Source organism: Enhydra lutris, unplaced genomic scaffold (genome assembly GCF_002288905.1).
Source record: "Enhydra lutris kenyoni isolate GAN:26980312 unplaced genomic scaffold, ASM228890v2 scaffoldscaffold34, whole genome shotgun sequence".
Taxonomy (NCBI): domain Eukaryota; kingdom Metazoa; phylum Chordata; class Mammalia; order Carnivora; family Mustelidae; genus Enhydra; species Enhydra lutris.
Window position 1 is genome coordinate 9657408 of NW_019154118.1, and position 22959 is coordinate 9680366.

Sequence of the window (22959 nt, forward strand, 5' to 3'; positions counted from 1 at the left end):
TTTATATCATATATATGTTCTAACATATATATTATATGTTATATATATGTTATATATAATGTGTGTGTGTGTATATATATATAATGTAATATGTATATACAACCTATGTGTGTGTGTGGCTTAGATCTACTACCTTACCAATATATGATATGTCTTATAGAACATACTCAGAAATGGGAATCTAAACAGGATGCTATAAAAAAAAAACCCAATAAATAAAGTTGAATTTTTTTTTCCTTATTCCAATGACCTATCTTGCTTACTTTGTTTGGGAGACATTATGTGTAGAGTACCAGTGTCCTGAGACCAGACAGGCCTGCCCATATTAGAAGTAATGGCACGGTGCCAGGGTGGCTCAGTCAGTTAAGCACCTAATTCTTAATTTCTGCTCAGGTCATGATCTCAGGATCTCAGAGTTGTGAGATCAAACTGCATGTCACTCTCCACACTGGGTATGGAGCCTGCTTAAGATTCCTCTCTCCCTCTGGCCCTCCGCCTCACCACCACTGCTCCCTGCCAGCTTGTGCATACACGCATGCACTCTTTCTTTTTCTTAAAAGAAGAAGAAGAAGAAGAAGGAGAAGTAGTAATTCCAGTCTTCTCAGTATACCAAGCAGAATTTAATACCTGCTTTTCTCTTGCTGGTCATTGCAACCATTTTCCAGAGACTGGTGACAAATATGCCTCCGGGTCCATTAGAATCCTGGGACACAAAAGCCAAAGCAGAGGATGGGAGAAGAACCCAGACACCTCCCTCTGAGAGAAACTAGGAGTAGTCCTACTCATTCATTCATTTGGCAAACACTTATTAAAAATTCAGAATGTGCCAGGTGCCATGCCAGGTGGAGTGAAGGCTACAGGGCAGAACCTTGTACTGACTCAGGTTCGTGGAAAAGGACAGATGCGAATATGCTTGAGGAGCAGGCGGACGCTGGTCAGTGTCAGGAGGTTCAGGCCAGGTCCTCTTGGATGGAGAAACTACCCTCCCCCAAGGGATCTAAGACTTGGGCAGGAGGTGTCACGGGACTAGGAATTATGGGCAGGGTTGGCCACGCAGAGAGAGAGAAGAAAAACTCTTCAGGAAAAGGAAATATGACAATGACACAGGGCAGTACATTAAGGGGGTCATTCTGTTTCGCCTACCCTCCGTTCCATCTGGAGATCCCATATCCTGAGGCCAGGTGGGGGAGAGAGAATGCTTACCAGAATTGCAAATACAAGCAACAGGGGCTTGCTCTTGGACTGAACACCCTGGAAACTATAGAGAGTGAGGCCTGCTCCCAGGACAGCCTCCCATCGGACATGCCACTGGTCTGTCCAAGAAACCAAAGGCTAATGGGACAGAAAGCCGGTCTCATAACAGGCATTCTCTTCCGTTAGGGATGAACAGAGCTTGAGCTGGCCTACAGATGAGCCAGAACAGGTGACTCCTAGGGCCCATGCTCAGTCTAGGATGCCACCTTCTGGACTCTTAGACCCTGGAGAGCGAGGCACCTCTAGGAAAGACGTAACTAGGATACAGTGTGGTAAAGAATCACAAAAAGGGGCCCAGGGTGCACCAGGAGCTCAAGGATGATAAGTCCTAGCCAGGATGCAGTCCCATCCTCATCACCAAGACACTGACTTCTAACCAGGTAAATGAGGGGGATGGAGAGCGTTCGAGGCAAGGAGAACCTCACACGTAGAAGCAGAAAGCAGGAACCCTTGGGGCTCTGGGGGGAGACAAGAAGCCTTGGGAGTCACTCTTAGGCAGACCCTGGTCTGCCTAGAGTTGGCTACCACACACAGTCGGTGCTTAATAAATGTATGTAGATGGTAAATTGTCATCTCTAGGAAGTAAAGGCTGGGATAAGCAATTCATTCTCATAAAGCCCCAGGCAGGGCCACATGCTGAGATGCATTTATTAAAGTCTTTTGATGAGAGAGGGAGGGAAGAAAAGAGAAGAGGGAGGAGGAAGAGCTGGGGTGGGGGCTGCCTATCAACATCCTGACAGAGCCCCCCCCCCCGCCCCCCACCCCACCCCTTTATATCCAGGAGCAGGCACAGGGTCTCAGAAGGAAAGCAGACAGGAGCCATGGAAAAGAAAGGAAATCTAGCGGTAATGTCCTAAGCCCCAAAGCAGGGTCACGCATGCCTATGTCTCCTTTAGTTTTCCCAATGACCGTGTAAGATGGGGTTTTTATTACTCTGTAACAGATAGGCAAACTAAGGCTAAGTAAAACATGTTTGGCGGAGGAAGTGGGAGCTCGTATCTGTTGGATACTATTCTTCCAGATGCTTCCCAGACCACAGAATGGACAGAGCAAAGGGAAGACAGAGCCAGACACCAGGTGGTCGTTTGCAGCCTTAGGTCCTTGCCTAGGTCTTGCCTCCCCAAGTTCTGCTGGCCCCTGGATGTCCCTAGGTGAAACCCTAGAAGTTGGTGAGAAACCACCCCAGGACCCAGGCTGAAGATGGCTAGCGGCCCTCTAGGACCTGGAAGGTTCTCTGTTAAGGGCAGTTCGGACGGACCCTTAGTAGACACATCCACAGCAGCCTCCCATCCCCTTCTCACCCTGGTTCTATGCTCCAGCCTTGACTTACGTTTTGCATCCAGAAAGCCAGCACCTGCCCTCTGAAGTCCCAGGGACCTCCCCAGGCCCTGACACAGTTTCTCTCTCAGGAGCTCGGAGCCCAGGTTCCATCCATTGCAGCCTCTACCACAAAACCTTCAGTGGCCTTAGGCAAGTGTTAACTCTTTTTGAGCCTCAGTTTCCCCACTCAGTACTGAGGAACTCACTGATCTCTAGGGTCCTTGAACATCCCATGGGCCTCTTTCTCACTCCCCAGATTTCCATATTTCTTCCCTGCCCCATTCCATAAAAGCCAGGAGTCCCTTCCCTCAGGTGTGTCACCTGCAGGCTCGTCATAGGCCCCTGGGGACCACAGGGGAGGCCATCCTATAATAAAGGGCTAGAAACCGGGAGTAGGCAGGCTACCACCAGGGCCTCTGTACAGCCTGGCCAGGGCATGCTGGCCACCAGATTTGGGAAGGTGGCCAGGTCCCTGATTCAGAGCCAATCCCAGCTGCCTCAACTGAGAGAGCTCTGTGGGCAGCGGAAAGCACAGTCTTCTGGGCTCTGCCGGCCGTGCGTTCGCTGCTCCCTTTTCTAGCTGGGGAACAATGGCGTGTTGCTTCACCTCTCTGATTAAGCCCGGCTCCCTGATTTGTTCTCTTCTGAGAGGACTTGTCTCAGAGGTTGGTAGCAGGGTTACAACGGATAATGCAGGAGAAACACCGAGGGCAGTGCCTGTCACACAGCAGAAACTATTCTTCTTAAGTGCCCCCAACATTCTTATGACAGCAGGACTCCCGAAGTACTTGACAGTCATGGGAATCACATGGTGAGGAAGAGAGCTGCCACCCACACTCAGCCAGTCACCAAGGCTGAGCAGTTTCATGATGAAAAAAACCCCCTTCTAGCAGGAAAGCTCACCCCGCTCCCCAGGGAGAGACCCAGGTGGGTCACTTGAATGTGATACACTTTTTTTTTTTAATTGGGTTTAAAGTTATAAAACAACAGCAGGGAACTCCTCCTGCCTCTGCAGGTACTTGGGCCCAGGAGGGGATCCGGGGCATTAATTAAACTCACTCAACCTCCCCCACAAGACCGGTGGTCCCACGTCCCCAAAGCTTCTCTCCGTGCAGTCTCCTGCACCAGAAAGGGGCTCCTCCTCATGTCCCAAGGCTGGAAAAGGATCCACCTTGTGGACCAACCTCACAGGCACCCTCAGACAAGCCCCCCGCCCCCGCCCGCGATGCCCACCCCAACCTAGCCTAATTCGGTCCTAAGTATTCCTAAGGTGCATTCCAATTTCCCGCTGTAATAAATGGCACAGAATGCAAATGGACGTGGATGTGGGACACAGATGTTTGCACTAATTTAATTGAGGGAACACCTTGGATTAAACACTTTGCAAAACACTCACAAATAGGTTCAGTGCATTCGGTAATGAAAAACCTCCCAGCCCCCTGGCACTTTGCTGCGGCTGCCTGGGGCTCCAGGAGCACGGCTGGGAGTGGGAGGGTGTGGGGGAGAAGCCCAGAGCAGGGTGGAGACAAGATGCCTCCAAAGACAGGGAGAGGGGCAAAGGAGCCAGTTCCTAGGAGGGCTTCCAACAGATTTTCCACCAGCTGGGGCTGACTCCACCAAGAGAAAGAATCTGGAAGGGCTGAGCGGGGCGGTAGGCAGCACCTGCCTCCCCATGTGGGTAACCACTCACCTGTAGGGAACAGCAACAGGCAGGTGCCTCCCTGTCCTAAGGACTCAGCGCCAACCAAAGGCCTCACTGCCCAGCTGGCTTAGGACCAGTCACCCACCTGTAGAGGACTGAGGTCCCCAGGCCCAGTAACCCCATGGAAGATCAGCCTATTTGATCTTTTGGGCATGAGGGTGGGTGGAAAATACCTCTCAGAAATTGGGGTTTATTTGCAAAGCAGTGCTCATTTCTCTGAAGCTTCTTCCTCGCCTTCCCCTACAGATTAGGGGACTTCGAAAGCTCAAACACTGTACATCTACCAATCTCCAATAGTTCCCTTCACTTTGCACCACCCATCTGTTCACACCCTTAGCTCCGAGCCTGCAGAGAAGAGTGAGGCTCCTCGGCCCTGGAGGAGCGTGCTGTGGCCTGGGGTGGGGGGGTGGGCGGAGAGCAGGGGGGCGTGGCAGACGTGCACAGGCGCAGGTGCGCTGCCATAAATGCCCTCAGGGAGGCGTACTTGGTAATCTGGGAGCCCAGGGACAGTGTGGCAGCTTGGCAGGAGAGGGTCAAAAGAAAGTGGAGAAAAGGGGAGAAGGATTCCTGGCAGAGGGAAAAACATTCGCAAAGATACCGAGGCACAGAAGTCTAGGCAACTTCAGACTCAGGAGAGACTTCCCACGTGGGTCCACTTGGGGGACGGGTGGCACAAGGGAAGATGGGCCATTTTCACCAGCCCCCACCCCCACCCCCACCCCTGATAGTTATCATAGTTGGGCAATCTACATCAGTTCCTATAATGATTGCTCTGTAAGTCTCAGAGTTCAAATCAGGCCAGGATGATTTTATATTCCTGAAAACAGAATCCCTAATTTTCAAACACAATGATCACTTCAAGTGTAATAACCATTATAATAATAACCTCTTATACTTGTATAGTGCTTCATAGTTTATAAACCACTTTCACGTATCTCTTACAATCCTCTATCAACAGCCCTTCGAGAAAGATAGAATAGGTAGTTTCAGTATTCTGGCTTTCTGGATGAGAAAATTAATCCCAAGTTCTCAGCTACGTAAATAACAGAACTGGGGTTCAAACTCAGGTCTATGTGACACCAAAGTGCAGGCTTGTTCACTCATTCAATCATTCAGTCATTCAGCCATTCAGTGAATCATGGAGCACTGGTTGAGCACCTATTATGTACCAAGAAACACTTCAGACTCAGAGCATGGATAGCATGATGGGGATATTAAGATGAGTAAAAGCCTAGATGCAGAGACAGCATACTGACAGATATACCCGGACCAACAGGGAAAGAGCAAGGCAAAAAGCAGAGCGCTAAAACCCAGGAACCAAGAAAAACACAAAGTCACTCTTTACAAAGACTGCCTCACTCATACACACACACCCTGCCGCCTGCATTCACACACATAACACACACATGTGATGACACACATGAAGATAAAGGAGCCATATCTTCTGGGCTGCCCCATGCTTTCTAGCATGGAATTCAGACTCCTCCACACAGACATCCCCACCACTAGCTGGGCAACAATTCAGACCCAGCAGCTGGAGGCACCCTATGGGGCTGAGTTTTGCCCCATCCTATAGCATGTATAAGCATTCCAGCACTGTGTGAGCCCTGGTGTCATGGCAGCAAAAGTGTGATATACTTCTAGGTTGGCTGGCTGGCTGGGTGGTGGATAGATGAGTGAATGGATGGATGGGTGGATAGATGAATGGATGCCTGATGGATGGATAGGTAGGTGGATGGATGGATGGATGGGTAGATGCATGGATGGATGGATGGATGGTAGATGGATGGATACATGGATGGTGGATGGATGAATGGATGCATGGATGGATGGATGGACAGGTGGATGGATGACGGATGGATGGATGGATGGATGGATGGGTGACGGATGGTTGGATGGATGGTGGATGGATGAAAGGATGGTGGATGGATGGATGGGATGGGGAGGGACACTGGGAAGCACAGGAGCTTTTGCCTAGCTAGAGGTAGATCCTGTTGCAGCCCTGCCAGTGGGCCCAATTACAGCTAAACCCTGCTTTGCTTTCTGATGAGGACAAATGAGTCTCAGGTCCCTCTACAAAAACAATACCCACCTCACAGAACTTATGTCAGAATGGGTGATGGGAGATGCTGACACATGAAGTGCATGACCTAGCCCACAGAGGTAATGCCTTCCCAGCCAGGAAGTAAAGGTAATGGACAGGGAACTAACTCTGCAGAGACTCAACAGAAATCAGTCTCCTGACTTCCCACCACCATCACCCAGCCTGGGGCTTTAAGGACTTCCCAGAGAATGCCTCTCCATCACACCACCCTCTTCTCCTAGCTTCATTCATTCTTTTTTTTTTTTTTTAAGATTTTATTTATTTATTTGACAGAGAGAAATCACAAGTAAGCAGAGAGGCAGGCAGAGACAGAGAGAGGGGGAGGCAGGCTCCCCGCTGAGCAGAGAGTCCGATGCGGGGCTCGATCCCAGGACCCTGAGATCATGACCTGAGCTGAAGGCAGAGGCTTTAACCCCCTGAGCCACCCAGGTCCCCTTCATTCATTCTTTTTTCATTTGACCAACCTTACAGGGTGCCTATGATGGCCAGGCCTGGTTCTAGGTACTGGGATTAGGAGAAGAATAAGATTTTGTCCTTAACTTGGATAGACAGACATATAACTGTGTTTGAGGTCCTGGGATGACAAGGAGGACACAGCAGTGTTTCACAAAAGGCAGGGAAGCTCTGGGAGGAGGTAGTCATAGAGGAGATATGTGAGCTGGGTATTACAAGAGGAACAGGGTTACCAGGTCAGGAAGATTCCAGACAGAGGACATAGCACGTGCAAAGTCTCTAGGGTGTGAAGTTATACAGAGTATCTGCGAGCAACCGAGCAACTAGGCATATTGGGGGTATCAGGAGTAGGAAAGTACCCTTGTATCTTAATGTCTATAAGTAAAAGGGAGGAGGAAACAGCAAAGGGGGGTAGGAGATGAAACTGGAAAAGTAGACAAGAGTTGAGCGTGGAAGCCCGTGATTAGTCAGGCCAAGGAGATTGTAGACAGTAAAGCCCCACCAGGGTGATGGAGCAGAGGCGGGGCCGGTCAGATGCAATGGCATTAATTAGGTTCCCGCCAGTCAGGCACAGTGTTAGGCTCCTCCGTATATAGGAGGCTCTCCTTGGCTAACTCTGATGATAAATGAATTTGACGAGGTATTTTCCTCTTTGATACAGGCAATTATCCCTGGAGAAATGACCAATCTGGGAGCAATCTTTCCTCTCTGAAGAGCCAGACTGGCTAGCTAAGAGCAAAAGTGGGGGAGGGCTCCCCCATGGCCGTCACCACCACCACCACCCGCAGCCACAACTACTGAGAGCCATGCTTGGAAATCCTTTACAGTGTCCTGGGGATCTGGGAAGAACTTGAGAAGGGATAATGGTGGAGGTCACAGGAGCCACAGAGGAAGTAAAAATGGCGGCCTAAATCCCTTAGGCCAGACAAAGATTTATAAGCCTACATATCTAGTAAACAGGACCGAAAGGCAAGGTGGGTGGTGGCCACCACCTTGTCGTTCTCAAACCCTCAAACCTTCTCCAGTCCGGCTCACAGCAGGCCAGGTTCTCCCTCCCCTCCTTTCTCTTCTCCCCCTCCCTTCTTTCCCTCCTTCTCAGCTCCTCTCCAGAAAGGTTTATGGAGACGACTTCAAATAGCCCCCTCTCCTGCAGGCATAGTCACACCAACTGAAAGGAGATTTAATTAGCAAAATCTCGTTAGGCAAACGAAATTATCCGTAAGACAATACTCCTCTGGACAGGGGGTATGATTAAACAAAGTCATTAATTGAGAGAGTCGCTTTGGCAGCTCCCCGGATGCATTCATCTCTGGGCAGGCTCCACTTTGCTTCCTTGGGCCAGAGGAACAGGCTCTGAGTCCTCCCCGCCGGCCCCACCCGCTCCCCACTTCATCTCCGCTCTGGCAGAGCCCCTCCAGTTGGGGCTGCAGACCTCGGCATCTCATCAGCGGCCAGGCGGCCGCCAGATTCCTGCTAAAGTGCCTTGATTGCATAATGTCTATTTGCATAATGTAAATTGCAATCTCCTAGCTCTGGAGGCAGGAATCACAGAACAGCCATTATTTTTTAACCACTCCACAAAAATTCTACATTTAGAAAGCAGATTTGCAGCTCAGAAAGCCGTATAAATCTGAATCCGCCAGAAACGCCATTAAATCACACCAATTAAGCCGGACCAACGAAGAGCCCCTGTCACTGTTCTCTGCACACTCAAGGACTCCTCGCCCAGATGGAGGCCACGAGAAACGGGAGGCTGTGGCAGCCGGGCTGGGAGCAGGAAATTCTGTCTTATAAACCTCAACACACCTCCCGACCCCAACCATAGGTGTCCATCAAGACCTGGAGGAGACAGGATGAGAGGCAGGTGGAACGAGTCTGAGTTATTTCCGAAAGAGGACTACCTCCGTGTCAAGCTCAGCCTGTACTTTCTGATTAAGTTCTTCTTTCCAGCTTATCTCTTCACTCAGACAAACGACCCAGTGGGCAAAGCATCCCACGACGGGCACCGAGACTACCCCGTCAAGCAGTAACAACTGTCCTGACACCAGCAAGACCCCACGTGACTGCGCCCACAACAATGATCGACCTGACCCTCACTGCCCACCTGCACGTACCCACCGACCTTTGTCCCACATTTTCCTTATATAAACCTGGATGTATTTTCAGCACTTTGGAGACAGTCTTTGTGACGTGAGCCCGCTGCTGGCCTCACTGAAATAAATCCCTTTCTTGTTTCCCCACCAGAGCCTGCCTCTGCCTGTGGATTTCGTCAGCAGCGAGTGGCCAGACCTGGTCTGCTTGGGACCCCCCCCTGAGGCCAGTTGCTCTCCCACTCCTGCACCACGGCTACACATCTTAAGCTCATTTGACTGGTTTCTGGTGGGCACAGACCTTCATTTCATGCAGCGGGAGAACATGTTATCAGGAAGAAGTCTGCACCCTTAGCAGAGGGAGAGGGGAGATCTAAGGTGTTTTGCGCAGGGGGCAAAACATCCATGCCTTTTATAGCTCTTCTGTGACTTTTCTTCTCTTCTCCCAAGTCCCTTCTGGCCAAGGGTAAGAAACCGTAGGAGAAATCCTGCTCGGACTGGGCTGGGCTGGAGTCTGAGCGCTCTTTAAAAGCTGTTTCCTAGCGGTCACTGGGGAGAGAGAGGTGAGTCACACGGTGCCTGGAAAGGGGCATTCCCTCGGACAACAAGGCAAGATCCCAGCTCCCCCTCTGCAAGCCCTGCACCTGGTTACTCTTTTGCCTCTTTATTGCTCATTCAATATTCATTTGTCAAATGGCAAGATGCTAATGTGTATTATTAAAATATCAATAGTTTATGAGTGAACTTTTATGGAGGGTACAGTTAAAGGAAAGATCCTTGACCATCCCTTGTCAGGAGCAATGGAGAGAAACAATCTTTTCCAACTCCACTTCTTATTTATTTCCTGGGTGGAGGAATGACTGAACCATTTGGAGGAGCTATTGTGTGCCAAGAATGGCTACAGCGCTCTCACAGGCTGCCTTCCCGGCGGTCCCCACAGCGGTCCTGGGAAAGGCGTACGGTCCCATCTGCATTCAGGATGTGAGCGATCTGCAGACCCAGCAGATGGGCCCGGATCACGAAGGTGCTAAGTCGGAACCCAAACTCTTGCTCTTGGATTTCAAACCCTAACTTCCCCCTCCCCCACCAAGTTGGAGTCTTGAAAATACAAATGAGCTTTATGTTTTCATCTGTTCCTTCATGTGTCCAGATTAAACATTCATTTCCGGGCCTAAGTTTCCAAACCCCCACACCTTTTTATCAACCAAGCCCATTTACCCTTCTCCTACCTGCTCCCTCCCTTTCCAGCATTAGCCATTCTCTAATCTCAGCCCCTCAGGAACATGAATTGGTTCTGTCTCCACTCATTCGTTGCTTGAGTTTTGTTTCTATCCTCTTAAGTCACAAGGCATTCAGGCACTCAGATTCTCTTCCAAAAATCAGGCGCATCCGGGTCAAGAAAATGACAAAGGAAAGGGGGCTTGGTCCCTTAATGGCACGGGTTCTAGTGTGTGGCCGAAGGGCAGGAAGGAGAGGAGAGGACGTGGGGTCAGATAGGAAGGGCTGCCCAGACTTCCCCAGTCCCCAACACAGCCCCAATTGCCTCTTAAGTCTTGATCTTTGACCCAAACCTCCCCCAGCTTGGGAGGTAGGCCTTCGTAACTGCCCCAGTCAAGAGAACGTGGTGGAAGAGATGCTACTTGACCTTGGCAATATGGCTCCCACCTGGCTCTTGTTCGCTTTTGGGGTGCTCCCCTTTGGTATCCAGCCACCATGTTTCGAAGAAGCCTGAGCCACAGGGAGTGGTCACATGGGCCTGCCTGGCAGCCCCAGCTAACATCTCAGCCAACAGCTCATTTCAGTCCCCCAAATTATAAGTGAATGAGCCTTCAGATGATTCCAGCACCCAAGTTTTCACTTGCCTCACCTGAGGTCTCAGCCCCAGGGGAACAGGGACAGGGCGTCCCTATGGTGCCCTGTTTGAATTCCTGACTCACAGAACATGCGCATAATAAACGTGAAGACACTGAGTTTTGGGTGGCTTGTTACACAGCCGAAGTGACTGGAATACCTCTGGGATTAAATTGAATGTTTTCGGTTTCCTTCTCAAGTCCAGCCTTCCCTGGTCTTCACTCTGAGACTTCAGACTATGCCTTCCTCACCTGGTCCCAGGCCCCCTGAGCCTGCCCCCTCTCCTCTTCCTCCCTCTCCAAAACGCAGGATGCTCAAGCCTGAGGCAGCCTTGGCAAACACTCCCTTGAAAGAGCATTTGAATCTTGCCACCTCAGAATCCCAGGACCCAGAGAAGCCTGCTTGTCCTTGCTCCTCAGTGCGGGTCCAAGAGCGCGTCCCTGTGAGGGAGCTCGCCCAGGGTGTGTGTGGCCCAGAGCCAGGCACGGGTGCCCTCGGAGGCAGGGAGGGAATGTGCAGACCTATTCCCCCACACTCTCCACTCTCATTAAGGTTCACGCTCAGCTTGCTTCTCTCCTACTTGACTTGACTTATGAGGTCCCTTTAACCTCCCGTGCGAGGAGACATGATTCTCACAAAGGCCTTTCCACTGTGGCTCCCCCAGCCTCCAGCTGCATCTCCTAGGTAGGCTTTCCCGGAACAGGACGGAGGGAGGCACCCTTCCCCACCCGCCCCCTCCCCAGGGCCCCCCGGGCTCCAACCCCTCCAGATCCTGGGCTGCGGAGGAGGTGCCCTGGGAGCCGTAGCCCGTCAATCACAGAGGCGACCAGCACTGAATCGCAGGCCATTAGGCGGGAGGGCCGGCGCCCTGCTCACTCACCGGGCAGCCATTGGCAGGATGTTAGACGATCGCATGGCGGCCATTCTTATGATTTATTCAAATACTCATTACAGTCAATCTATTTTTACACAGAGGTGAAGATGTGTGCTGATAACGGTTAATCATTTATAATTCCCCGGACTGGTTGGAAGCCAATGTTCTCTCAGAGGCATGGCGGCAGCCCAGCCTCCGGGAGCCCCAGAAGCAGGGTGGGAAGCTCCGCAGCCCAGGTGGAGGGTGCCATGGGGACAGAAAAGACATGGGAATCCCAGACTGTCCTCCAGGAGCTCACAGCCTCACTTGGGGGGCACGTGGGAAGGTGCAGGCCAGAGGGGCCCTTGGCGTGTGAATACGGCAAAACTCAGGGAGAGGGAGAGAGAGCACTTCTAGCTGGAATTACCAAAGAAGGGTTCGTTGAGGAGACCAGACTTGGGCTGGGTTCCTCCAGGTGGGTGGGCTTTCACCGAGTGGGGGCCAAAATGACACATAACGCCGAGGGTGGGGCCATAACTGTGCAAAGGACTGTGTAAAGGACGCCACCATCAGTGTCTCCCTTCCCCTCCCCCACACCTCCCTGGAAATAAATCAAGGTGTAACAACAAGTGTGGGCTCTGAACGAGCCCACTTCCTCTGCTCACTGCCTCCCCCGCTCAACCCACAGATGACAGTGGCTGGGTTGGCCTTGCAAACCCAAGAGCTTCCCTCTCCGACACTCAGGACACACCTGACACGTCAAGTCCACCTTAATGCACAATCACTAAAGTCTAATTAAGTAGGATGTCATATTTCAGGGCTTCTTTGTCACATTCAGATCTAATCTAATTAGAAGTCCACCGTATTTTATGTTCTGACCGGCTCATTGTTGGGTATCGCTCTTGCACAATGCATGGCTGTTAAAGATCAGGTTCAGGGCTGGTCCTTAACCCGTAACCTCATTGAGTCAGCATGGAAACACCGAGCACAGTTACTTACAGTTCACAGTTCCTTTTCTGGTGAGCGGCATGGAGGACAGGAAGCCTCAGAATCCTCCTCCAGACTTCACCTGCCAATGAAAGAAAAGGTTTTTATAGATGTGTGTGATTCTGCTGGAAGTGTGAGCCGAGGTGGGGCAGAGGGTAGCCTCAGAGTGGGTCTGTTGCGGGAGCAAAGCCAGGACTCTATTCCCACAGTGCTGAGTGGGAACGTTTCCTGATGAAGGGACTCTGGGTGCAGGACGACTATTGGTTAGGACAGCTAACCAGGACGGAAAGAGAGGATCGCTCCCTCCTTACCTGCTTGGTGCCTCAATTTCCTGTGAATTTCATCCCCTTCCCTATAGGAATCCCGGAGAAAAACAGGCTCATGGCTGCTGAGAGCCCTGAGCTGACCAAAACAATAATCATTTACTGATGCCTCCGGTCTGATGGAGGACCCCATGCAGGGGGACAGAGCTGTGCAGCCCCCATGAAAGCTTGCAACCTATACGGGGAAGGCTGCACAACACCGGCAAACCATGAAGCCGAGGCTGTTGTTTACCGCAGGATTAAGGAAGGTCCCGATGGAGGAGAGAATGTTCAAGGAAAGGTGAAGAGTCCAAACTGGGATAAAAGGGAAAGAAGGCGCCTGGAGAAGCATAATGAGGGTAAGACTGGAAAGATAAAGAATGTGACTGCTTTTAATTCTCTTTCTGGAAGAAAGTAATAACAACAACAAGAAAAACCCAGCACGGGCACCTGGGTGGCTCAGTTAAGCATCTGTCTGCCTTTGGCTCAGGTCATGATCCCGAAGTCCTGGGATCGAGTCCACATCAGGTTCCCCGCTCAGCAGGGAGTCTGCTTCTCCCTCTGCCCTTCGCCCTGCTTGTGCTCTCTCTTGATCTCTCTCTCTCAAATAAATAAAATCTTAAAAAAGAAAAAGAAAAACCCAGCACAAGCTTATCATGTGTCTGCTCCATGGTCTACACTAGCTGGGTGCAGCAGGAATAACACCCATGGGTGGGTCCTGGTATAGAAGTGTTGCCATGCTGTCACTGGGGAATAAGATGACCTACATAGAACAGCATCAGAGAGATAAGACCATATGCACAGCAGAGCTGAACTGTGTGGTAGGGACTTTAATACTCTCTCCACAGAGAAAGGAAGTTGGCGAAAGCTGAGGCACTCAAGGAAGTATTCAGGAGGAGGGAGAACGCAAGTGGGGCCTTGGAGACCAGACAGGCAAGGTTTGGCTGGTAGACGGAAGCAATCCAAGCAAGGATGAGGGGGAGGGGGCAGCATGGAGTGCCCTGGGGCAATGCAGATGCTGGTCTGCCTGAGAGGGACCAAGGAGGAACCAACGAGGAACCAACACTGAGTAAGCCAGTTGGGGCCAGAACATCAGGACTCTGAGAGGTCAGGCTTGGGCCAGAAGCTGGAAGAGCCATTTAGTTTTTCAACAAGGAAATGACACGGAGAAGAGGAGCCCCCTCACCTGCCCCAACCCTTTGGAATCTTCTTTTTAGGGTGCCTAGGTGGCTCAGTTGGTTAAGTGACAGCCTTCAGCTCAGGTCATGATCCTGAGGTCCCAGGATCAAGCCCCACATTGGGCTCCCTGCTCAGCGGGGAGTCTGCTTCTCCCTCTGACCCTCTCCTGCTCATGCTTACTCTCATTCTCTTTCTCCAATAAATAAATAAAATCTTTTTTAAAAAAGATCTTCTTTTTTTTTTTTTTAAGATTTTATTTATCTTATTTGACAGATAGAGATCACAAGTAGGCAGAGAGGCAGGCAGAGAGAGAAAGGAGGAAGCAGGCTCCCTGGTGGGCAGAGAGCCCGATGCGGGGCTCGATCCCAGGACCTGGGATCATGACCTGAGCCGAAGGCAGAGGCTTTAATCCACTGAGCCACCCAGGCGCCCCAAAAAAGATCTTCTTTTTAATTAAGACTTCCTTTAATTAAGAGGCTTCTTGGAAGAAGAGGAATTTCGGATAGACAATTCAGGCATGGGGTATAATGTGATGTGCTCATGGAAAGAAAATGTCCCTTTTGTTCAAGATGACGTTCACCAGGCTGAGGCCCTTCCTCTGGGGCTGTCTACTAACATCTGCATGACTGAGGTTAATGGTTCAAGGAAGTTCCTCTGAGATAAGTGCAGACCCCTGGACTGCAATTCCTTGAAGACAGGACCACATCTCATGCATTGGTGAAGCCCCAGAACCTAGCAGAGGGCCCAGGATGTATTGGGTTTTCAGTATTGTCTGTTGAAATGTTCATTGGTAGACCCTGTTTCTTCCCAACAGAATCCACAACCAGCAGCTCAGAACCAGACATGGGTTGGCAATGGTTGGCCATGGGCTCCAACTTAGAGTCTTGTAAACAACAGACACACTGCTACTGAGCATACGTGAACTCAATGTAAGAAGTCTCTAGACTGAATTGCATGCAGTAGCACTTTATCCCTGCTCTCTGGGATTGACTCTTGAGCCGCCAGCAACTTAGAAGAAGATAATGGCAGACTTGCCTTTTGCATATGCTGCGAAACTGGGAAGGACAGCCGCTCCTGGAGAGATGGATTCAAGAGTGTTATAAAGCTTTTAACAAGCTGCAAGAATGGGCCAAAATGAAGAAGTCCATTTTTTTCCTCTACCAGTTTTTGCACAATAAGATCATGACAGCCATAAAAGAAATAATTCTGAAAATAAAGAAATACAGCCCACAATCCTATCATCACTCTAAACCACCAAATGACTATATCCCATGTCCACATGCAAATCCATTTTTATTTTTCACAGAATTGTAGAAAAAGGTTTGACAAGAATATATACAACAAATCCCACTCTTTTTTTTTTTTTTAAGATTTTATTTATTCATTTGACAGAGATCACAAGTATGCAGAGAGGCAGGTAGAGAGAGAGAGGAGGAAGCAGGCTCCCTGCTGAGCAGAGAGCCCGATGCGGGGCTTGATTCCAGGACCCTGGGATCATGACCTGAGCTGAAGGCAGAGGCTTTAACCCACTGAGCCACCCACGCGCCCCTGCCAAATCCCACTCTTATATTCAAAAGTCAATTGCAAAAACACAGAATAGGGTAACCTGGTTAAAAAAAAAAAAGGAAGAAAGAAAGAAAAGGTTCAGGTGATTAGAATTTAATACAAGCTTGGGATGAGCCCAGAGTGTGTTGCTGCAAACACATTACATGTGATCTTAGGTTGCATTAATAGCCACACAGTGTCCAACTGAGGGATGAACAGTCCCCTCACTTCGGACTTATCAATCCATATTGGTTTAAGACGCAGTTCAGGCATTATATCTTAATAACTTTGACAGAGAAGAGGAGAGGTGAGCAAAGATGACCGACCAGTAGCTAAAAGTCCAAGCTCTGGAATCAGACTGCCCAGTTTTCTGTTCCGACTCCACTACTTACTAGTGGCACGACCATAGAGAGGTTGCTTAACGTCTCTCTGCCTCAGTTTTTCCTCTGCAAAATTGGGCTAATAAGGGTTCTAGCTCTAAGGTTTGAGTGAGGATTGAATGATTCTGTAAGCTGCAAAGCACTTAGAACCGTGGCTCACACAAAATCACCAGTCCCTGAATGCTAGCTCTTTATTGCTATTTTGTTGTTGTTATTTTCATTACTAGGAGGCTGTGCAGAAGACATGAGAGAAGAAACAAGACTCCTGCTTTTGTTTGTCCCTCTTTAAGATTGCCCGTCCTTCTCCCACATGGTGGCTCTCCAAATATTTGAAGCAACTGTATGAAAGAGGGGCTGTGTGGGGGCGCCTGGGTGGCTCAGTTGGTTAAGCGACTGCCTTTTGCTCAGGTCGTGATCCTGGAGTCCTGGGATCGAGTCCCACATCGGACTCCCTGCTCAGCAGGGAGTCTGCTTCTCCCGCTGATCTCTCTCCTCTCATGCTCGTTCTCTCTCTCTCTCTCAAATAAATAAATAAAATCATTAAAAAAAAAGGGGGGGGGCTGTGTGACTCCAGACAGTAGGATCAGGCCTAATTGCTAGATGTTAGAGGAAGTCAACCTTCAGTTCAGTGTAAGGGAGAGGTCTAGCAATGGGAACCATGCAAAAACGGGCAGGTTTCCTCGGAAGGTAGTGAGCTCCCCAGCACTGCAGGGAGACTGTACTGGGTGAGAAGCTGTCCCACAGTGTGATTTCCCAGATGTGGCTTCGCCCATCTTTGAAATGTTAAAAAAACATCAGGAGACCGATAGAGTTGACAAAATCATATACTGAGAAAACCTTACTCCTGTCTTCGTTCACCATCGTTTCATGCAGTAATTCAACCCCCCAAAGGAAGAAGAGTAACAAGGACCATTCTTTGAACGGAATAAATAGAGCAGTGTGGGAAGCATTCCCTCTCCACCCTCTCTTCCTGTCTCTATCTCTTTGTCTGCTGCTCTTCTCTCTCTCCCTCTCTCTCTCTCTCTCTCTCTCACACACACACACACATGTGAACATGCAACCTCTCCACACTGGCCTTTTTTTTTCACTCATGACCATGCACCCGTGGAGAAGTCTGCGTAACTTGGTGCTGACCCGTGGACGCAGGCTGGGGAACCACCTGTGTGCCATGTATGTTAGGGCCTTCCAAAGCCAGTAGCTGGTGGGCCTGGCAGGCAAGCCGTCATGCCAAAAACCTGCACACAAGCAGCCATGCCATCATGGAACCAGAACTGAAACTCAGGTCTGAAAACAAAAAGGAACTATAAATGAAATTGACCACTCACATTTATTAATATGAGGAAACTGGTGAAATGATGAATGAGGGAGGAGTTGTTGAAACCTCATGTTTGTCTGGGAACAATGTAGAGAGAGGGGCAGGACAAAGCTTCCCATAGGAGGTAGCACGTGCTCCGGGAAAGCTGAGCAGCATCAGGGAGCATCCCTAGGTAAGTTGGGAGGGTGGAAAGAGAGGAGCCTGGGGTTTAGTGAGGACGAGTTTAACCAACAGAGCATCCCTAACAGAGAGGTGGGTTCATGCCCCTCCTCATTCCGTCATTGATGTGCAATCTTGGACAAGGAACTTTTAACCCCTCCATGCCTCGTTTCCCCATAGGTAAAATGATAGGGTTAGACTACCAGATAATCCTTAAACCAAACTTCTGTCTGACATCTACACACCTCAGAGGCTGCCCACACTAACCCACCAGGGAGGGCTCTAAGTCTCATGCTAAGGAGCTCAGTATCTCACCCTGGTTAAGAGTAAAGATGTGGGAGTCAGAGAGAGTGCTGGGTTCAAACCTGGGGCCATCATTTACCAAACCTTCATCTATACAAACCTCAATTTTCTCATCTTTGGAAGGGGGGTAATAGCATCTTTAAAAGAGCCGATGCATCTAGAGCATTTTGTGCAATGCTTGGAACATATTAATAGTAATAATAAATGAGGGCTACTTTTTTTTTTAAGTGTTAAGAGTTAATGGTCGGCAGCAGCTAAATGGAAAGGGAGAAAGAGGCAAAGCAAGAAGGTTGAGGACTTCTGCATTCATCCCACTGCCCATGAAAGCGTTTCTGCCCTTGCCCAGCCAGACCTTTGGGATGACGACAAATTATGAATTCTTGGACACCAAGAGTCTCTCTGAATGCTCTTCTTCTCTGAAAACCCCTCCATGGGCATATGAGCAAAACTTCCGAGAAAGACAAAACGTGAACAGACCATTCCAGGAGGAAACCCCAGAAGGACCACACGCCCATCCAGACGGTGTGTCCTGGGTGTCCCACCACATTGTCAAGTCTCTTCTCTGTTCCCCTTGTGCCCCCCCATCACCTGACCACAGCTCACAGCTGCTTACATCTGTTGAATGAGGTCGGCAGTCAGAGTGCAGTGAGCCCTGGCCACCAGTCTCTAAAGTACACAGTACCTGGGTAATTGAATACTGATAAAATGGCCCAACATTAAATACTTTACTCTGAGATGCATCCCACCCGGCCATTCCCAAAGCCTGGGAAGAACAGAGGCTCATTCCACACCTGTCTTCAGCTCCCACAGGCGCCACACAGTCCTGGCCGCCCAGTTACAGAGGAACTGGAAAAGGTCCCTGAGTCACGGTCCCCAGGCCCTGCCTGGGCCCGAGCCTCTAATCTTGGGGCTGTGCCTGGAAGTACAGGTATGCATATAAAACCCTGTAAGCAATGTGGGCACCGGTGGGCTCATCCTAGACTTTCCTAAGGAACTAGAGAACTCCAGAAGGAACCGGAGGCCCTCGTGATCTGTCTACATCAGATGGAAGTGAGGCATGGGCTCCCAGGGCGGCAGGGCCCTCTGCAGAGGCAAACCCTCAGGGAATGGAGGACCCGCTCACAGGGCAACCTCCTGGCCCTGCGGCCAGCCTCTGAGGTGGGACTACGCCAAGACCCACCAGGACCTGCTGATTCTCTGTCAGGATCATCACTGCTCTTCTTTGCTTGGCATTGTCAGTGTTTTGCCTCAGGCTTTCTCTCTCTTCCTGGGCCCTAATCGTTCTCCTGGCCTCTAGCCTTACCCCATTTTTGCCCACCTTCCACCTCCTCAGCAGAGGATCTTTCTGGAACTCAAATTTGATCATGGCCACTCCTCCTTAAAAACCTTCAATGAGTCTTCGCTCTCTGACAGAGGTTGCCAGCTGGCCCCCCTGTGTTGACTCTTGCCTGTCCGGCATTTTTATAAAATTCTTTTTTTTTTTTTTAAGATTTTATTTACTTATTTGACAAAGACAGAGAACACTAGCAGGCAGAGTGGCAGGCAGAGAGAGAGAGAAAGAAGTAGGCTCCCTGCTGAGCAGGGAGCCCTATGCAGGGCTCGATCTCAGGATCCTGGGACCTCGACCTGAGCTGAAAGCAGACACTTCACCGACTGAGCCACCCAGACACCCCATGGCATTTTTATAAATTCTGCCAACATCTAAAAAGTGGGAGATTTCACATTTTAACAATCCATATTTCTAAGTTTTCCCCAAAGACTGGACGACCTCACAATGACAGTCCTGTCTGTCCACGTGAAAATCACCAGATGAAGCCGAGGATCAGTCACCCCTTTTAATCACGCACGGGCCCTCCTGTGTACACCGAGAGAAGGCGAGTGTCACCCTGGAAGTCTCTCCCATCACAGGGCACACACCCAGAGGCTGACTTACTCTGCCTACTGAAGAGTTTCAGGTTCAAGGTGACAGCACGAGGGTGGGTGGCTCATTATGTTCTCGGCTGTGCTGTGCCAGCTGGAGGGTGGAGGATGGGATTCAGGAAAATACCAGTACCACCAGGCAGGCCTGCCCCGTGTCCTTCCCTCTCACCTGGGCAACTCCACGCCCAGCCTGGGGAGAGCCCGCAAAGGTCTTAGGGCAGTTTCCCTGGAATGCCAGTGGCTACAGGGCAGGTGCTGAAGAAGCCCCACCCCGCTTTATTCCTGAGGCCCCACCCCCGGGCCCAGCCTCGCCCCACCCCAACTCAGGGGCGGCTGTACCCCCCCTTTATTTCCATCCCACTGTTCCTATCAAAGCCCTAACAGCACATATTTTGTTAATTGTACAAACCTAATGGGGGAATGCATTGGCAAAAAAGGGTAATGGCCATCAGACCAGCAATAAAACAAAATTAATGGCCCATAGGAAGAAATCATGTCCACTTAATCCCGGCTCTGAAACTCTAATAGAATAATGGAATACCAACGGAGGGTTTTTTTCTCTCTATGCAGATTGCTTACACCATGTTAATCACTTGCAAAGCAGGCCACATACCACTCTGGCTCACATGACCCTCCAGGGAAAGTAGCAGACCAGAAACATTTAGTGCAAGGCTCATTACTGACAGGCACCACCGCAGCAACACCTTCCCCCTCTCCCTCCTTCCCGCAGGTGACTCTGGGACAGCCAGTATGGGGTGCCATTGAAAGCCACGAGGTGTGGTGGGCCGGAAAGCAAGATGCATAATACCTAATAATAGCAAACATTTATTGAGTGCTTACTATGTGCCAGACCCTGCGCTAGCTAAGTGCTTCCTACACATTGAATCCCTCTGCCTCATTTTCGTCCTCTATAGCCGCACAGTCCAGCAAGGTAGCTGCTGGCCACGTGTAGCTTTTTAAATTCAAATCCTCATTAATTAAAATTACAGAAAATTTAAAATGCAGGCGTTAGCCTCACCAGCCACATTTCAAGTGCTCGACATGTATCTAGTGGCTATTGTACTGGAAGGTTCAGAGAGAGGACATCTCCATCATCACAGAAAGTTGTATTAGACAGCGCTGCTCTAGAATATCGAGGCCATTTCATCTTGCTCGTTTAACAGATTCAGAAGTCAAGGTGCAGGGAGGCGAGACAAGCGGCCCAAGGTGATGCTGCTGGATTATAGATGTGCTGGGTTCGAACCCAGGTCTGTCTCAGTCTGGCTCCAGAATCCCCAGCCTACCCACCAAGAACCAGCAGTTAGGGCCACAGGGTGGCCGTCTGAGGGAAGTTAGCAGCAGAAAGGCTCTTCTGTCCTGTCTTCAGCACCCACCCACTCCCTGCCACCCCAGAGAGCAGACAGACCCCAGTGCTCCAACTGGGAGCCAGCTCTGTGGGTGTCTCAAACTACAGAGGTCATCTGGAGAGGCGGAGGGCTTTACAGGGCCTCCAGCCCAACCTCCTTCAATTTATGAATGAAGAAACCAACGCACAGAAGAGTAAAGGGCTTGCCCCGAGTCAAACAGCTGGTTCGCAACAGAGTTAGAACAATAATCCTGGTTTCTTGACCTCCAGTCCTCCCTGGCCAAGGGAGAGGACAGAGCATTGCCCAGGGCCACCTACGGCCACAGGTCAGAGAAGGAAGAGGTGTCTCTCCTGCCTTCCTGGAGAGTCCTGGGTCAGATGGGAAGAGGCTGAGATGAACCTGAGGGCACTAGGCTCTGAGGAAAAGCAGGAAGGGAAGAAGGATGGGGACAGTCAGTCAGGCCTAGAAAGTGCAGTGCTTAAAAGCAGGATTGGGTTGCTACTACCTCTTGGAAAAATAGTATACAGTGTCTATTACCATTAAAGATACACATAGACTCTGGCCAAGCAGCTGCAATTTGGGAATGTATTCTATGGGAAAAGTAGCAGGGCCCAAGGATAAGGTGGCAGCATCTATACTGGGAAAAAGTGAAAAACATCCTAAATGTCTACCAATAGCGGGTTTGTTGCATAAGTTGTGGGACAAGTATACTATACATAAAGGAAGCCATTGAAAGAATGCGTTAGAGCTACATCTTTTGCCATGCAAGATGGCCATAATGTTCAAAATGAGAAAAGTAAGTAGCAGAGGATGTGTGTGGAGTGGTTCCATTTTTGTATGAACAGAGAAAACTCCAGAGTGAGTTGATCCCTTTGCTGTGTTTGTGTGAGCGTGGAGGCAGCATGGAAGGGGTGGCCGGCATGTTCACACGGGTGCTGTGGGGGCACCGAGGACGGAGGGAAGAAGGGACACCATTTGTAGCACATCTCTGCCTGGTTTCTGGTTGCTGTGAGCACCGCCACTTTTGTAAATTCATGAAAAGAAACTTAATAAGGGAAAAATAATTGACACAAGAAAGAAAAAGACTCTAAACCTGCCTTTCTCACTAGCTTCGTGGCCTTGGCAAGTTCCTTAATCTCGCTCCATCTTGGTTTCCTTTCCTGGAGACGGATGATGATACTATCATGTCATGAAGCAAGGAGACTGGTCAGAAGCGAATTTATTTATTTTATTTTTTAAAGATTTCATTTATTTATTTGACACAGAGAGATCACAAGTAGGCAGAGAGGCAGGCAGAGAGAGAGAGGAGGAAGCAGGCTCCCTGCTGAGCAGAGAGCCCGATGCAGGACTCGATCCCAGGACCCTGATATCATAACCTGAGCCGAAGGCAGAGGCTTAACCCACTGAGCCACCCAGGCACCCCAGAAGCGAATTTAAAACTACTTAGTCACACGAGCCTTTTTATCAATGTCAAGGGGAAAATCTGCCCCGTACATGCAGGTACTTCCAGGGTCCACTCTCCAGGGCCGTCCCAGAGCCACAGCCACTGCTCCCGTTTCGAAGCTCTCACAGTCTCTGTATTCTGCCACAGAACTATTTGAACGTGTCTCTCTGCCTACCAGACTGGAAGGGCCTTGCAGGTAGGAATAGTACCTCGCTTATTCATTCATTCATTCAATCATTCGTCTGAGTTAATATAACTTAATAATTAGGGCGCCTGGGTGGCTCAGTCAGTTAAGTGTCTACTCTTGATTTTGGCCCAGGTCATGATATGGGGTCGTGAGACTGAGCCCCACATTAGGTTCCCTGCTCAGCGGGGAGTCTTCTTGAGATTCTCCCTTTCCCTCTGCCCCTACCCCCCTCCAAATAAATACACACATCTTAAAAATAGAATAA

General features: G+C 50.0%; 1 protein-coding gene across 1 annotated transcript in view; it reads right to left on the reverse strand.

Moving 5' to 3' along the window:
* Positions 1 to 22959, reverse strand: part of LOC111153807 (PBX/knotted 1 homeobox 2) — a 254837-nt gene that overhangs the window by 171116 nt on the left and 60762 nt on the right. The window contains exon 2 of the mRNA XM_022513052.1: positions 12627 to 12696. The gene's annotated coding sequence lies outside the window, so the exon portion shown is untranslated. The remainder of the gene's footprint in view (positions 1 to 12626; positions 12697 to 22959) is intronic.